Raw genomic sequence first — 11,503 nt, forward strand, 5'->3', positions numbered from 1 at the left:
GACTTCACTTTCACTTTTCACTTTCATGCATTGGAGAAGGAAATGGCAACCCACTCCAGTGTTCTTGCGTGGAGAATCCCAGGGATGAGGAAGCCTGGTGGGCTGCTGTCTCTGGGGTCGCACAGAGTCGGACACAACTGAAGTGACTTAGCAGCAGCAATGTAAGTTATCATGTTACTCTTGCCATACAGCCCGCTCTCTCGTGCCTTCTCCCCACGTCCATGAGTCTGTTCTCTCTGTTTCTCCATTGCTGCCCTGCAAATAAATTCTTTGGTACCATCTTTCTAGATTTTGTATACATGCATTAGTATACAATATTTATCTTTGTCTTTCTGACTTCACTCTGTATAATAGGCTCTAGGTTCATCCACCTCATTGGAACTGACTCAGATGTGTTCATTTTTATGGCTTAGTAATATTCCATTGTGTATATGTACCACAACTTCTTTATCCATTCATCTGTCGATGGACATCTAGGTTGCTTCCATGTCCTAGCTATTGTAAATAGTGCTGTAGTGAACACTGGGGTACATGTGTCTTCCGTAGTGACTGTATCAATTTACATTCCCACCAACAGTGCAAGTGTTTATCCACACCCTCTCCTGTTTGTACACTTTTTGATGAGGGCCATTCTGAGTGGTGTAGGTGATACTTCATTGTAGTTTGGATTTGTGTTTCTCTAATAATGAGTGATATTGAGCATCTTTTCATGTCTTTCTTAGCCATCTGTATGTCTTATTTGGAGAAATGTCTGTTTAAATCTTTTCCCCATTTTTTAATTGGGTGGTTTTTCTGGTATTGAGTTCTATGAATGAGCTGCTTGTATATTTTGGAAACTAATCCTTTGTCAGTTGTTTGATTTGCTATTATTTTCTCCTGTTCTGAGGGTTGTCTTTTCACCTTTCTTATAGTTTCCTTTGCTGTGCAAAAGCTTTTAAGTTTAATCAGGTCCCACTTGTTTACATTTGTTTTTATTTCCATTCCTCTAGGAGGTGGGTCATAGAGGATCTTGCTTTGATTTATGATATCAAGTGTTCTGCCTATGATTTCCTCTAAGAGTTTTATAGTTCCTGGACTTACATTTAGATCTTTATTCCATTTTGAGTTTCTCTTTGTGTATGATGTTAAGAAGTGTTCTACTTTCATTCTTTTACATGTAGCTGTCCAGTTTTTCCATCACTGGTTACTGAAGAGGTTGTCTTTGCCCCATTGTACATTCTTGCCTCCTGTCTTGTTCCATTGGTCTATATTTCTGGTTTTGTGAAGCACAGATTTTTATGCTACAGGAATAAACAAACATTTTTTGTTGGCAAAAATTTCTTGATTGTAATAGTTCCTGTTTTGAGTCATAAAGATATGCTTGAATCTATAATGATTTAAAATTTATGGTCTGAAACCACAATTACGTTTGCAGCAAGCTAATACTTTGCTTGCTTTTACAGGTCATCTTAGACTAAGAGTTTAAGTAAAATGGGCTATCAGAATTAGTAGTTTTTCTTTTTAATGCTCAAACTGGTATCTAGCTTTGCTGAATTGGTGAAGATGGGCTTGAGAAGTACAAACTGAACTTTCATTCTAGTCAGAAGAACAATCTTGTACTTCAAATATAGGAACCCAGGAACTTCCCTGGCAGTCCAGTGGTTAAGACTCTGTGCTTCCAGCACAGGGAATGTGGGTTCAATCCCTGGTCGGGGAACTAAAATTCCACATGCTGTGCAGCCAAAAAAAAAATTTTTTTTTAATTAAAAAAAGGATGGTAACCAAAACTTGCTCAAAGCAATTTATCTGAACCGACCTGGAATCTTTGCAGTGCAAAAGTAGTTGTTATCACTGTCCATTTACCTGCTGAAATGCCCTTTGCATTTGAAAAGCAAAGAGGTAGTAGTGTTACCATGTTCGCAAAACTACGAGAGAAAGGTTGATAAACAATTTATAACCACTTTCACAGCAAAGAACACATTTGTCTGAGCATTTGGAGGCTGCTATTTGCAGCCAGTTGACAATTCCCAAGGTGTGGTACGTAGCCCTCCAGGATGGTCCCCAGTGATCCTCTGATATTTTGTAATCCTTTTCCCTGAAGTGATGGCTGAATTTAGTGACTTGGTTCTAATGAACAGAATAAGGCCCAAGTGATGGTGACTGGAGACTTGGTCATAAAGGGCAATGTGGCCTTTCTTTTGCATCATGATCATCTGTTCTAGAGCAGGCCAGCTGCCCTGTGTGAGCAGCCCTATGAGGAAGCCAACATGAGAAAGAATTGGCAACTCTGGCCAACAACCTCGTGAGTATTTTTGGAAGGGGGTCTTCTTGCCTCATCAAGCTTTGAATGACTGTAGTCCTAGCTGACACCTCGATTGCAACCTTGTGAGAGACCTTGAGCCAGAACCACCCAGCCACGCTGCTTCCTGACTTTTCCCTCACAGAAACTGTGAGATAAGAAATGATCATTGTTTTAAGATGCTAACGTCTGGGGTAATTTGCTATGCAGCAATGGCTAGCTAGCACAGAAGGGTTTTATGCTTCTTCTAGATTTATGCCTTTATTTATTCAGCAGGTATTTATTGAGAAACTTCCACATGCCAGGCATTGTGTTTATTGGATTCTCCAGACAAGAGTCTTGGAGCGGGTTGCCATTCCCTTCACAAACGCAATGTGTATGCAGAGGTTAATCATCTACTGAACATAAGAAACATATTTAAGGGACCCCTGGTTTCTGGGCACTATATACATAGCATACAGAAAAAAATTTTACCCTTGGAAAACTGTAGTGGTTATCTTTGGAAATACCATCTACCATCTAGGGTTACTACTGTATATTTGCTATTGATATATTAATGGCCCAACAAATATTTATAGACTGAATACTTCTCTGTGAATTGTGCTCACATGTTGAAACTAGAGATGACACTACAAACCTCTGTCCCTACTATGTCCCCTGAAAATTTGTGTATTGAAATCTAACTCCCAAGGTGATGGTAGTAGAAGGTGGGACCTTTGGGAGGTGATTAGGTCATTAGGGTAAAGCTCTAAGGAATGAGTCTCTTATAGAAGAGACCCAAGAGAGCTCCTTTACTTCTGTGAGGACCATTAGGCCAGTATAATCTTTCTAGCATGCCATATATGTATATACATATCAAATGCCATTCATTTCAGCAATGAAAAATTATCTCTAACATATTTATTAACATCCTCTGGCTGTAGATTTAGATAATGACATTTGTAGTGCTTCAACTTCTCTGGAATGTGGGTTCAAATGCTAACTAACCACCTCTAAGGATTAATCTAAGGATTGATTAATCTAAGGATTAGCTTTAAGGAGTAAAGTTCATTCATACATGTTTACACGTTTACACCACACTGTTTATACCTTACAGACAATATGTGGACATGGATTGTCTAAACCCTAACGTTCTGAGTACAAGCTGCCCCAGTCCTTGTCTTCCAGTGCTCCAGGGGCAGGCTCTGTCCCTGGATGCTGGGTGGGTGGATCAGTCCAATTCTGATTGGGAAGCTCCCTTGTTGGCATATGAAACTGAAAAAAAATGAAAGTCACACAGTTGTGTCCCGACTCTTTGCAATTCCATGGACTGCAGCCTGTCCTCGTCTATCCATGAAATTCTCCAGGCAAGAGTATTGGAGTGGGTTGCCATTTGTTTCTCCCAGGGATCTTCCCAAGCCGGGGATCCAACCCAGGTCTCCTGCATTGCAGGCAGATTCTTTACCAACTCAGCCACTATGTTCTCCAGTATCAGCTCTATCAAGGGTGAAGTTAACATTTTTCTCTCTACCTGCCAACTTCCTTTGTTTTATCTTTGTAAGTTATTCCATTTCAGGTTGGCCAGAGTTATCTATTGGGTACTTTCAAACACCCCAGCTGCAAACTGGCATGCTCCTGGCCCTTCTGAGAGGTCTTCCAAGAATCCTCTTGACAGACCTTGGAACTCTTGCCTGTTGACCTTCTCCCACTTACACCATGCTTCAAAGCAGCCTTTGACTCCACATCTCTGTATCCCCAGCATCTAACACACAACCTGGTACACGGTAGGTGCTCAGTGAATGTTTGTTTAATGATGAGTCATTGATAGCAGGACATGCTTTTTGAGGGGCTTTTTAGGAGTGTTGGTCAATAGCTCATTAAAAACCTGCTTGAAATGACTGAGATAAGCAACCTTAGATGACTGGAGCAAACACAAAGAATTTCCTAGAAACAATGTCTCTTTTTTCTTTTAACATATGCTCCTGTTTTTGTCTTTTCCATTACTCATTGAAAATAGCAACTACCCTTTGCTGTCCACTTGAAACTATCACAACATTGTTAACTGGCTATCAGTCAGTTCAGTTCAGTTGCTCAGTCATGTACGACTCTTTACGACCCCATGAATCACAGCACGCCAGGCCTCCGTGTCCATCACCAACTCCCGGAGTTCACTCAAACTCATGTCCATCGAGTCGGTGATGCCATCCAACCATCTCACCCTCTGTTGTCCCCTTCTCCTCCCACCTTCAATCTTTCCCAGCATCAGGGGCTTTTCCAATGAGTCAGTTCATTGCATCACATGGCCAAAGTTTTGGAGCTTCAGCATCAGTCCTTCCAATAAATATTCAGGACTGATCTCCTTAGGATGGACTGGTTGGAACTCCTCGCTGTCTTAGGGACTCTCAAGAGTCTTCTCCAACACCACAGTTCAAAAGCATCCATTCTTTGGCACTCAGCTTTCTTTGTGGAGAAAAGAACATGACTACTGGTAAAACCATAGCTTTGACTAGACAGACCTTTGTCGGCAAAGTAATGTCTCTGCTCTTTAGGTTGCTCTCACCTAGACAGCTTTTGGTCTAGGCTTTTCTTCCAAGGAGCAAGCATCTTTTAATTTCATGGTGGCAGTCACCATCTGCAGTGAATTTGGAGCCCCCCAAAATAAAGTCTCTCAACAGTTTCCATTGTTTCCCCCATCTATTTGCCATGAAGTGATGGGACTGGATGCCATCATCTTAGTTTTCTGAATGTTGAGTTTTAAGCCAACTTTTTCACTCTCCTCTTTCACTTTCACCAAGAGGCTCTTCAGTTCTTCTTTGCTTTCTGATGTAAGGTTGGTGTCACGTGCATATCTCAGTCAAATGCTCCAAGTGAGTTTTTATACTTTTGTTTTCATTTGGGTTCCCTCAGAAGCAGAAATTGAAACACTGTTGTTGGGGGAGTAGGGGTGGGAATCACACCAGCCCTGGACTGATTTCCTTTGGAGATTTTTCGGGATGGGGAACACATGTATACCTGTGGCGGATTCATTTTGATATTTGGCAACACTAATACAATTATGTAAAGTTTAAAAATAAAATAAAATTAGAAAAAAAAGAGAAATGATTATACTTCCAGCTTATTTAAGGCCCAGTTATTCTGGATTTTGATAACTCAAAACCAAACTTCAGTTCAGTTCAGTTCAGTCGCTCAGTCGTGTCCAACTCTTTGTGACCCCATGAACCACAGCACGCCAGGCCTCCCTGTCCATCACCAACACCCGGAGTCCACCCAAACCAAACTTAATCCCAACCAATCCAGAATCCTACCAAGAGTGGCAAGATCCTGGGGATGAGTTCAACTCAATGGCTACAGCAAACACTTAGAGGTGAGCCTGGGAAGCTAAGGTCTTTCCAAACCAAAGAGGCAGGGATGAAGTCAACGAAGATTCAGGGCCTGCAATGAGCCCAAATGGAGCCAACAGAATGTAGGAGAGAAATCTAGAAGTCCCTTTTATACCTAGACTGTGGTGCCTAAACGTAGAGAACACAGAAAAGAGATTAGAAGTTAGGATGGCTAAGACTTTGTGATCAATTAGGCTCAGGGGTAAGGAGAGGGAAGAGTGAAGGAAAGATGGTCCCAGGTCTGTGGGTTGGGAAATTGGATAGATGGTGCTGCCATTTTCAGCAAGGGCACTCAGGGGAGAGAGAGATTTAGAAAGACGATCAGATTTGGAGAGGTGAGTTTTGGACCCATTGGGGTTAAGGTGCTCATGGGAAATCCAAGTGGAGATATTTATAAGCTGTTGGATGTGGACTCAACATCCAACTTTACAAAGGAGAGCAGGGCTAGAAATATTCATCTGGACCACTCAGTCTACAGTTGGGCTTCATGTCAAGGATATGTTGAGGTCAATGAGGAAATGGTGTGGGATGAGAAGAAACAGTTGGCTTCTTACCAGCATCTAAACATAGGGAAAAAAGGCCAAGCAGCCTATGAAGAAGAATGAGAGGAAGTGGCAAGAGAAGAGGGCAGAAAAGGAGTGGGGTGGTGTATTCCAGTATCCAAGTGAAGGAGGAGTTTCAAGAGGGGTCATCAGCAATGTGAAACAACAGAGAGAAATGTCTAATAAATGCTGTCAGTGCCGAGCCTGCATTTCCTCAGCTCTTACCAGTGTATACAGCCAGATTTCCAACTGCCAGAACCTGCATCTCTTTGATTCTGGACTTCCTCTGGTTTCCAGAACCTGATCCGTCCATCGACATGGAGGGCTGGAAATACCAGGGAATTAAGGCATACCACTTCCCCTCAAATAGCCATCAGCTGATGGTTGCTGGAAGCTGGTGTACAACTATTGCAGCTACCTTGCCCCTTGAGCAATGTAACTCTGAGATTCAGATTCTACACCACTTCCCAGAGTTCCCTGGAACAGGATTCAGTTCTGGTTGCACACCACACTGACTTGTTTAATAACACACTCTGTGTTGACTTTCTTCCCTTGCCTTCTCACTTCTTCAGTCCTTTACTTCACTCCCAGTATTTCCTGGGATCTCCTTGCAAACAAACCACGTGCACTCGAATTCTTGCCTCAGGTTCTACTTTTAGGGGAACTCAGATTATCTAGAAAGATAAGGCCTGGGAAACATCCATGGGAATGGGTTTCTGATAGCTAGCTCAGTTGGTGACTTGAGTGAGAAAGTTGGGAATGGAAGGAGAGAGGCTTCATTTCAGGGAGATAAATGAGTAAGAGAGGAATGATGGAGAAGATACTTCAGAAGCAAAGTTATCAGGACTTACCCGGTGGTCCAGTGGTTAAGACTCTGCCTTCCAATGCAGGGAGGCTTTGGTTCAATTCCTGTCTGGGTAACTAAGGTCCTAAATACTGCAGAGTGTGGCCAAAAATTAAAAAAAAAAGCCAAGTTACCAACTGAGGAGACAGAATGGTGACCTCACATTTCGGGTCAATAGGATTTAATTCCTCTCCCACGATGCCCTGTCTTGGAGAAATGTGGTATTGCCTCTGGTGGAAGTTAATGGGTCTGCTCCCTCACCTGATGTGGGCAGGTTACCTAGGCTAGACCATGGGACGCCCTCTCCCAAGTGTTTGAATCCTGAGTGATATAAGAATATGAAGACTGGTGAAAGGTCATTTATCACAGCACTCTGCTGCTAAACAGAATATTCCAAACATTTTTGTTTCAAAAAACCTTGCAACAAATTAACCTTTGCTCCAGGTTGCCAGTGGCAGTTTCTGTGCCAAGAATCCTGATTAATAAAAAATGGCTAGAACAAAGGATTTCACAGAATGAGAGTGCTTTGTTTCTACTCAGAAACTTTGCTTTTCTGAAAAATCTCTTTAATAATCTAAAGCTTGTTTTATTGCACTTTTTGCATCTTTCCCTCCCCCACCCCAGTTTTATTGAGCTATAATTGACCTGTAACCTTGTATGTGTTTAGGGCAGCAGTCCCCAACCTTTTTGGCACCAGGGACTGGTTCCATGGAAAAAAAATTTTCCATGGACCAGAGTGGGGCTGGGGGGATGGTTTCAGGATGATTCAAATACATACATTTATTGTGCACTTTATTTCTATTATTATTACATCAGTTCCACCTCATACCTTCAGGCATTAGATGCTGCAGATTGGGGACCCCGGATTAAGGTGTACAATGTGATTTTGTACATGTAGATATTGTAAAATGATTACCACAGTAAGGTTAGTTAACACACCTATCCCCTTACATAGTTAACTTTTGTGTGCGTATGTTTGTTTGTGGTGAGAAACATTTAAGCTTTACTCTTCTAGCAACTTTCTAGTATAGAATATAGTATTGTTAACTACAGTCAGCATGCTGTATGTCTCCCTATTTCTCCTCCTGCCACCCCTCTCCTAAAAGCTCCTGGCAACCACCATTCTGCTCTCTGTTTCTCTGCAGTCAGCTTTTTTGTTAGATTCTAATGTAAGATGACACAGTATTTGTCTTTATCTGACTTATTTCACTTAGCGTAGTGCTGTCAAGGTTGTCACAAATGGCAGGATTTCCTACTCTTTTATGGCTATGTATTGCATATACCTGGAGATGGCAATGGCAACCCACTCCAGTACTCTTGCCTGGAAAATCCCATGGATGGAGGAGCCTGGTGGGCTGCAGTCCATGGGGTCGCTAAGAGTCGGACACGACTAAGCGACTTCACTTTCACTTCCCAGGGACAGAGGAGCCTAGTGGGCTGCCATCTACGGGGTCACACAGAGTTGGACACGACTGAAGTGACTTAGCAGCATTGTGTATACCACATCTTCTGTCTCCACTTATCTGTGGATGGACACTTAGGTTATTTCCATCTCTGTTTGTTGTGAATTACAATGCTGCAGTGAACATGGGGGTGAACATATATCTTCAAGAGAGTGATTTAATTTCCTTTGGATGTATAAATCCAGAAGTGGGATTGCTGGATCATTCAGGTTAGTCACTCAGTTGTATCCAACTCTTTGTGACCCCATGGACTGCAGCATGCCAGGCTTCCCTGTCCATCACCAACTCCCAGAGTTTACTCAAACTCATGTCCATCGAGTCAGTGATGCCATCCAACCATCTCATCCTCTGTCGTCCCCTTCTTCTCCTGCCTTCGATCTTTCCCAGAATCAGGGTCTTTTCCAATGAATTAGTTCTTTGCATCAGGTGGCCAAAGTATTGGAGTTTCAGCTTCAGCATCAGTCCTTCCAATGATATTCAGGACTGATTTCCTTTAGGATTGACTGGTTTGATCTCATAGGGTAGTTCTATTTTTAATTTTTTTGAGGAACCTGCATATTGTTTCCCATAGTGACTGAACCAATTTATATCTCTACCAACAGTGCACAAAGGTTACGTTCTCTCTACATCCTTCCCAACACTGTTTTCTCATGTCTTTTTGATAATAACAATCCTGTGTGAGATGATACCACATTGTGGTTTTGATTTGCATTTCCATGATGTTTAGTACATACTTTTCGTGTACCTGAGAGGCCATTTGTATATACTCTTTGGAATAAAGTCTATTCAGAACCTTGGCCCATTTTAAAATTAGATTATTTTGGTTTTATGCTATTGAATTGTATGAGGTCCTTACATATTTTGCATATTAACCTTTTATGAGATATATGGCTTGCAAATGTTCTCTCCATCCCACAGTTTGCCTTTTCCTTTTGTTGATTGTTTCCTCTGCTATAGAGAAGCTTTGTACTTCGATGTATTTTTTTTTTAAATTTGATGTTTCTTTTTGCTTTTGTTGCTTATGCTTTTAGTGTTATATCCAAAAAGTTATTACCAAGACACATGTCAAGGAGATTTCCCCTGTTTTCTTCTAGGAGTTTTATGGTTTTGAAGAGGAAAAGTTAAACTTTTACATAACCTCCTTCTGCTTCTGCTTCTGTAACTTGGCTTACCCCTTGCAAAGTCTAGATCATGTAGGTCACGTAGTCTCAGAAAGTGGGGACTTGAAATACTAGGAACTAGAGTTTATCCTACTCACCCTTGTCCTGCTTTTTGCAATTGCTCAGCCCCTGGAAACCCGCTTAATCATGCCTGTCCAGGCCAGGCATCCCCCTCCCCATCGTGACTGCTATTCCTGAGAGTGAAACCCCTTAGTTCAAACCAGCCTATTAACAGCTAGTGTTGCCCACTACAGTCTGTCTATAAAAACTCTGTAACCTCTTTGTTCGGGGTGTTAACTCCTCTGGGCCCGCCGGCATAACAAACCTGAGTTCTCCAACTCTCTGAGTGTGGTGCTTGGTTTCTCGAGTACTGGTTTCTGCAACAGTTGCAAGTCTTTTTTTTTTTTTTTTCAAGTCTTATATTTAAGTTTTTAATCCATTTTAAGTTAATTTTTGTAAGCGGTATAAAATATGGGTACAGTTTCATTTTTTGGCATGTCAATGTCCAGTTTTCACATTTATTGAAGAACTACTCAGATTTTTTTTTTCTCATAACCCGTGTTTAATGTGGAAAGTTGAGAAAGTATTCTGAAGAAGGGGAACAAACACCTTATAATCCCATTGCTCAAAGGCAAATACTATTGATTTAGTTGAGATGGTACCATGTATGCAATTTAGTATATAGTTTATGGAATATGGCATATTTCTTTTTCAAAAGTTAACATACATCATTTCTTTATTTCAATAACAACTTCTCAAATACAATTTTAATGAGTCAGAATGTTGTCTTATGGATATAACATACATTTCTAAAATTTTTCCACCATCATTTAACATTGTCTCTCTCTCTCAAAACTGTTATCATAAAAAATAATTTCGGGAGCAACTTCTTTCATAAATCTTGGCCTGGCAGTTCTGATTCTGTCTTCAGGCTTGATTCCCAGAAGTGGAGTTATTGTTTCAAAAGGAATGAACATTTTAAAAGCTCCAGAGAGCTTGTGCCAGAATCATGTCCAGAAAATAAGGTACAAATTTATATTTCCCCCAGTGCTCTTCATGGGATTTTTTTTTTTTAATGGTTAATGTGACAGAAGCCAGCTATTTCATTTCTTCTTTCTTTGATTTGGATTGATTCAGTTTCCTTCCTTCTGAATTATCTATCTTTGTGCTAATATTTTTCTCAAGGATTTATATGAACTCTTTATTATAACTATTAACCTGTTTCATTTCTGAAAACATGTTCCTGTTTCATTGTTTACCTTTTCAGCTGATTATGATGACTTTAGCCATTCAACCATTTACATTTTATACAGTTAAGTCCAGGAAACATTTTCCTTATGAAAATATCTTTGAGTTTTTCACTGTTTTAAGCTTGTAAAGTCTTCCCTCATCCCAATTTTTAATAAACATTCATTTCAGAAAGTGTGTCTTGAATTTTCTGTTAAGTAATATTTCCCACATGCTGTCTTTTGCCCACTTTAAAATAAATTATTTTTTATTGAAGGATAACTGCTTTACAGAATTTTGCTGTTTTCTGTCAAACCTCAACATGAATCAGCCATAGGTATACATATATCCCCTCCGTTTTGAACCTCCCTCCCATCTCTCTCTGCATCCCAACCCTCTAGGTTGATACAGAGCCCCTGTTTGAGTTTCCTGAGCCATACAGCAAATCCCCATTGTTTTTTTGTTTTTTTTTTTTTTTCTTAAACAGGGATTAGAGTACCCCTCAAGGCCTAGACAGTAAAGAGTCCGTTTACAAAGTGAGACAGCCAGATTCTCTCCTGGGGAAGCATCTCCCGGAGAAGGGAATGGCTACCCACTGCAGTATTCTTGCCTGGAGAATTCCACAGACAG

This window comes from Bos javanicus, chromosome X (genome assembly GCF_032452875.1).
Source record: "Bos javanicus breed banteng chromosome X, ARS-OSU_banteng_1.0, whole genome shotgun sequence".
Classification (NCBI taxonomy): Eukaryota; Metazoa; Chordata; class Mammalia; order Artiodactyla; family Bovidae; genus Bos; species Bos javanicus.